Source organism: Bactrocera latifrons, unplaced genomic scaffold, assembly GCF_001853355.1.
Source record: "Bactrocera latifrons isolate USDA-ARS-PBARC rearing strain unplaced genomic scaffold, ASM185335v1 scaffold_993, whole genome shotgun sequence".
NCBI lineage: Eukaryota > Metazoa > Arthropoda > Insecta > Diptera > Tephritidae > Bactrocera > Bactrocera latifrons.
In genome coordinates this window covers 41,929-48,296 of record NW_017537704.1, presented here as the reverse complement: position 1 = coordinate 48,296, position 6,368 = coordinate 41,929, and positions in this window count along the sequence as shown.

Below are 6,368 nucleotides of genomic sequence, written 5' to 3'. Positions count from 1 at the left end.
CATGAWGTTTGTAGCAGCCMRGAGGAAAYGGAGTAGACTTCATAAACTATGTAATAAATAAGCAGCTGGTAGGCTGAGTTAGCCAAGTTGCTCTGTCTGTGTATAMGGCAACTACTGCTTTAGTTTTCAAGATATCTCACTGAAAATTTCAACACGTTCTTTTTTCTCCAAGTAGCTTCTCATGTGTCGAAACCGCCGCTATTGGATCACTATAGCTTATAGCTGCCATACAAACTGAATCGGAATGAAATGCTTGTATAGAAAAGTGTTTCATTTGATGAGATATCACTGCGAAATTTAGCACACATTATCATTCAAATCAACACTACCGAAAGCACATCGAATAGCTGCAGCATATAGCTGTCATGCCAACTGAGCGAACAGAATGAAGTATTTGTATGGAAAAATTTTTATTTGTAAAGGGTATTACAGCTTTTTTTTTTTTTTGTTGCACAGTGTGCAAACAAAGGCAATGCACGAAAGYGCGGCACAGAAGCGTTGAAGCGGTCACCGCGCACAAAGCGAATTGCCTTGCACTTCATTTCATTTTCTAAATTCTTATGGCCGTTTGTCGTCTCCRCCATAAATAGCAAGCGTGCGGCAAGTGTTGACTAGCTGCCATTTGCACACRCACTCACACAAACATGCAAAGAAAGGCTGCTTACTATTCGCTAGCACTTGCTAAATGCAGCGCACTTGCAGTTAGTTGCCTCCTTTCTTCTTTCATTTACTTTTATTTGGAGTTTTGTTTGCATTTTCTTGTTGTGGTTGTTGTTGCAAATCTCATTTTCAAGCTCAAATCAGTTTCGCTTGCAGACACCGACATATTTAGAAATGCTTGTAAATGAAAGCTTGCTTTGCTTTGCTTTCTTTTCGAATTTTCAGCAGCATCGGCTATTCTATTTGCCACAGTTTAGCCGTTTTTCCAAGACATTCTTGCTTGCCACAAACAAAAACGTTAGCACGCACACATGTGCGCAATTTGGAGAAATTTCCGTCTCACAACGTCTGCGACTTCATAAGAAAGTAACGTTGCAGTTGCTTACTTTCTTCCTGCAACGAGCAGAATAAGAAGAAAAACCAGCAGCCGCAGCGACGACTCATTCCGTTAACTTGATCAGGCAGCACCCGCTCAGCGGTGGGCTACGCTGTTGAGGCTGATGATTTTCCAATGGCAAGTTTATTGACCGAATAAAAAGCGAAACGTACAAAGTCAGGCATACATATGTATGTATGTSTGTGTGAATATAGATATGTTTAAGTGTGTCCGTGTGTAAAGCGAAATCATGAAAATTTGTTAGACATGCTATTATAAAGGAAAAGTTATTAGCGTTAATTAATCAATAGAAGTGTAAATTTAAGATTTCTTTCTAAGTAAAGAGTGAGTATTCTTTCTAGGTTTTTTCGGTTCGAAAATAATAAGCATTCAAACAATAAACTAAAAATCATTAGCAAATGCATTGTTTGTGGTTAGTACAATAATTCAGTTCTCATCACAATAWTAACGATTCTGAACACAAAAATACCCTTATTGAAAAATATTAGGACAGATGATTTTCCCAGCTTCTTCTAAGGCAATTTTTACCGCAGCGAATCATACACCATAACCTGGAACATGCAGAAATCACTTGGTTCCAAGCTCCAGCTATATGGTGCAGGAATAGAAACYTGCCAACCATGCTTACACAGCATCTACTGGAACACTATGYCTCTTCTATTAGTCAAAGCTGACCTTGTTTGGGCAAATGCTTCCTTCAGGCGGTTCAATAGTTGACAATACAGATCCGCATTGACATTGAGCAGTAAGTGATGCCAGTTGAGACCTGAATGGAAAAAATCGAGAGAAATTCTAAACAAAATTTTGGTTTTCAATAGATTTCTTGCGATCTACTCTAAGTGAGGATGGCCTTACAAGAACGCAAGTAATTACATGAGGTACACCCATTCAATAGTAAGCCTCGTGAAGATTTTCACGCAGTAGTTCTTTATGATTTTTAATGATATCCRTACCAAGCGCTTCATAATCGGCCTGAAAGCAGAGACAATAAGTTCGAAAAAAGTAATGCGCTGCTSTAACGGAGAGTACCTGTTGGGGTAGTAGATTTGCTTTCACCTTTATGTCACCATGCATAGGTAGCATTAAAGAAGCTGTAGCAGCCTAGAATCATCGCAAAATACGCTGCTTCCAAACTGATGCACGAGCGCCAAAAAGAAATTCGAGGCACTACCTCGGTCGACCACTGACATATTCTGCGCTAGTATGAGTGCAGAGAAAGAGAATCAAAAGTTAACTCCGTGACAGAGTGGATAGACAATTGGTCAGACAGACGTCAAAGTTAATGTCAATAAGAAAATTATATTGAAGTATATTTACTAATGATGCGAGACGTTATTTTATTAATATGATGTTGAAACTGTGCAAATAGGAGACGAAACTGCAAAACCATGCGTTGAAGTCACTGAATGCCATTCCAAATATCTTAAAAGAAGTGTATTGAAAATTCGATTAAGCGTTGGCATGCTTATATTCACACACAGGTCCTTATTTTCTGGCAGATTATAAAAAACTGTATTAAAATACACGAAAATCTTGTATTTTTATCAGTTAGGTTAACATTTCATCAAATTTTTTATTCGATTTCGAACTCTATTAAGTAGAGGTGGAYTTTACACCAAAGTTCGAATTAGTTGTATTTGATCAAGTCTCTCTTTAGCATCCAGTAATCTTACTARGCTATGCAATATTACAAGCGGTTAGCAGCACTTTATGCCCAAAAATAACGAGGAAAAGAAGAGGGCCTTGCTTAACATAATATTGATATTTTGGTTCCACAAAAAGATTTTTCTTAGCTGCTAGCCATCAATCCTATTACGAAATCATAGTTTTATCTATCAATTTTCGCTTATAATTTTTATTTATTTTTTATAATATAGTAAGTCTTCCAGTAGGTGCTGAAGTCGATGCACCTTAGTAGTTCGTTACGATTATCACTATGGATAAAAATATTGCGCACAGAATTTCTTTAAAATTTTGTATTTCTAACTAAATTTCGTGTGCGAAATAGATGCTGTCTCTTATACACATCTAGATGTGTATAAGAGACAGGGTTTTGTGTGATCCAATTTTATCAAATACACAAGCCTACGAGTGGTACAAAAGCCTTCAAAGTAAGTCGAGACATGCCACGTATTCGACTTCTTCAACTGATGAAAATATTTAAAAAGTGAAGAATATGGTGCTGGAAAATCATCAGGCAACTTTATAGAGATGGCAAGAGAGCTCGATATCTCTCACGAGTATGAAATGTCTTCTTGCTCGACTAGTTTCGACGAAGTTGATTATTATTTTTTTTTTAAATACTCCCCTAAACAGGTCACCTTTCTGGCTTTATGAGTTTRACCTGCAAACAAATCAACAATAACCGTCGAAAATGGCTTCAATATAATTTAAAAAAAATTGTCAGTAAATACATTTAACTATAAAAAAACAAAAACAGAACTAAATCAATAGTCATTATTTTATACAACTTATAAAAATTTCAACTAACACCCATTCACGTATGTCCTACCACCTCTGCTTCCGCTCCCAAAACTATTTTCCAAATTTGAATCATACAAATTAGAATCGAATACGACATCAAGAAAAGTAACACCGAAGTTGAATGAACTCCAAGTCAATAAGTGAAAAAACGAACAGAATAATTTGTCAAAAATACAAAATAAATAAGTATAATATATAAAACGAAAGATTTAAGCAACGAACTTTAAAAATAGAACAATGCTTAAGCTGTTGAATATATAATATATACCTATATATATATACATAATATACATGTATATTCTACAAACGCGCACAACTGAGAAACAAAGCTCATAAATATGTGTGTGTGCTTTTCAGGTTCGCTCAAAGAAGCGCTAACGCATAAAGCATACAAAATCTGGCATATTTGCTCACATATACATATATACCAAAATGAGTGCTATACATGCAAACTATATACATACACGTACATACTCTATAAACATATTTATATAAATATTATTATAAAGCGCCTGAAGAACGTTCTGTCTGCCATACTCAAATTGAGACTCAGAACTTTCGACTTTCTTTGGTGCAAGCACAGCACACACATACAAGTATAAGAATATATATTCTTGTATATGCTTGAAKAACATTTAATTGTCTAGACTGCAGAGCAAATGTAGCGAAGAAAGTTTACCGCTAAAGAGCACACACTCATGCTGRTTTAAGCTCACTTAGCAATGTAAACGGTGATATAATCGGATTGAAGCCGAAAAACTGGGCCGGAGCGTAGAAAGAGTGTGAGTTGTGGAAAATTCGAATTGCAAGGGASTGATAACAATTGCCTTGAGTGAAWTGTCGCACGCATATTTGATGGATTTAATAWWTATTTACTACCAAATCACCGWCATAASTGTGAAGGAAATTCYTAAATTGGAARAAAATTCAAAGAGTGTCTTGAACAKAYTTAAAWTCGCTGAAAATGATTTTRTCATTCGTAAATAAATTTAAGTTTCTTCAATTTAAGAACAATATTAGCCACAAATCGGAGGACAGGAACGCTCAAAAACCTAGCTGAGTGGTTCCAAATCGAAAAAATTTTAAAATATTGAATATCGGTGTTCGAAGTTTTCGATTACTCGTAAATAATAAGCGCTTTTATGTATATAAAAGTCGAATTCTAAAATTATTTATCTAAATGTTTATTAGTCAGTTTAATTGTCATAGTGCTAGTAGTCTGATTTGAACACTTTATTCAGAAATTGTCTGAAAATTAAAGTATTACCTTGGAAAGTAATCCATTGCCAATTACGTGAAGATATCTTGTCAAATAAAAATTGTTCTATATAAAAGCTTGATTTTGAACAATCGGTTTGTATTCCAGTTATACATTATAGTGATCCATTATTGACGGTTCCGACTTATCAGCAGTTTTTTTCTGAGAAAAGGACGTGTGGAAAATTTCAGAACAATATTTTTAAATCTTAGGTACCGGTTCGAAAAGAGGTTGGTAACTTTTAAAAAACCTGAACTTACTAAAAATTATTCTATATATTGGTTGACGATGCCTGAAAATCAGGTTTGTGCCTCATTTTTAAAGAASTAATTTTGGGAAAACAAAAATACATCACGCTAGATGGCGCTGACGTCGAATTATTAGTAAAAGTTGTACACGAAGTCCATGCTGCTGCCATTCAAGTTATAAATGTGGACATTTTTACGAACGAAACGTTCTTTTTAAGAGTTTTCGAAACTGTTATTAGGTTTTCTCGACCTTTTTGAGAATTTTTGAATTCAGCATTATATTTTCTATATAAAGAATGTTTCACGGTTCATTGTGCTAAGAATTTTAAATGCAAAAAAGGCTTATAATGAAGCAAGTATAGATGCTATGCAGCATGAGGCTTGAAAAGTAGGCCCCCAAATGGATTTAGGACATTTATTACAAGAAAGAAAAAGCGATTTTGGCTTAGTCTGTCTTATATGAGATATCTTAGAATTTTTTCGTTAGACAAAAACTTTTATTTCGACGCTTCCTCATCATATTCAACAGACCTTGATTTACGTAGACATAATTTTTATTTGTCATGAAGATCGAACGATAAAACATCGTGATCGATATACATACATCTGTTCAGTTTCGGTAGACAAAATCTAAGGTATGCCCTCATGTTTAATATCATGACGTAGTTTTAAAGTGTTCACAGCGTAACAGTGCCGGATTAAACTAGCGCGGGGCCTGTAGCAAAATCTGTCAAGGGGCCCTTGGTTTGCTACAGGTTCTCAAGTTGACGGTACTAGTAAAACAAAATTGTTACAAATAAAGTTTTCTGGATTTATTATAGGCAAATTTAGAGATAATAMTTTCAATATCGACTTCTTTCCACTTTTTGAGTCACGTTATTGAAAATGTCTTCCAATACTTGCTTAGTAGTGATAAAACTACATGAAAGTGAATTCGGAACATCAGCGCGGGCTGACCACCAAGTGTCCGATAACAGTTTCAAAATGGGAATTTTTGAAGTAGAATCTTTAAGTGCGTTCTTAAGACGACCCCATCGATAGGTAGAAGCGAAAAAAATGTATAGAAGTTTTCAATGAAATCGAGGGAAAGTAATGTTGCTCAGAACAACAGTCTGCAGCGCACTTAGCAACCAAATTTAAGGAATGTGCTAGATAGGGAATATATTCTGCATACTTATTTATTTTTTTTTTCATTGGGGTGGTTTTTTTACGTGACGGGTCCCACACCCAGCGCACAACCCTATGCAGGGAATTTTCGCCTTCTCACTTTAGCTCACCTTCAAACGGATGTTCTTAGGCTACCCAGAGGATACTTGGTCAA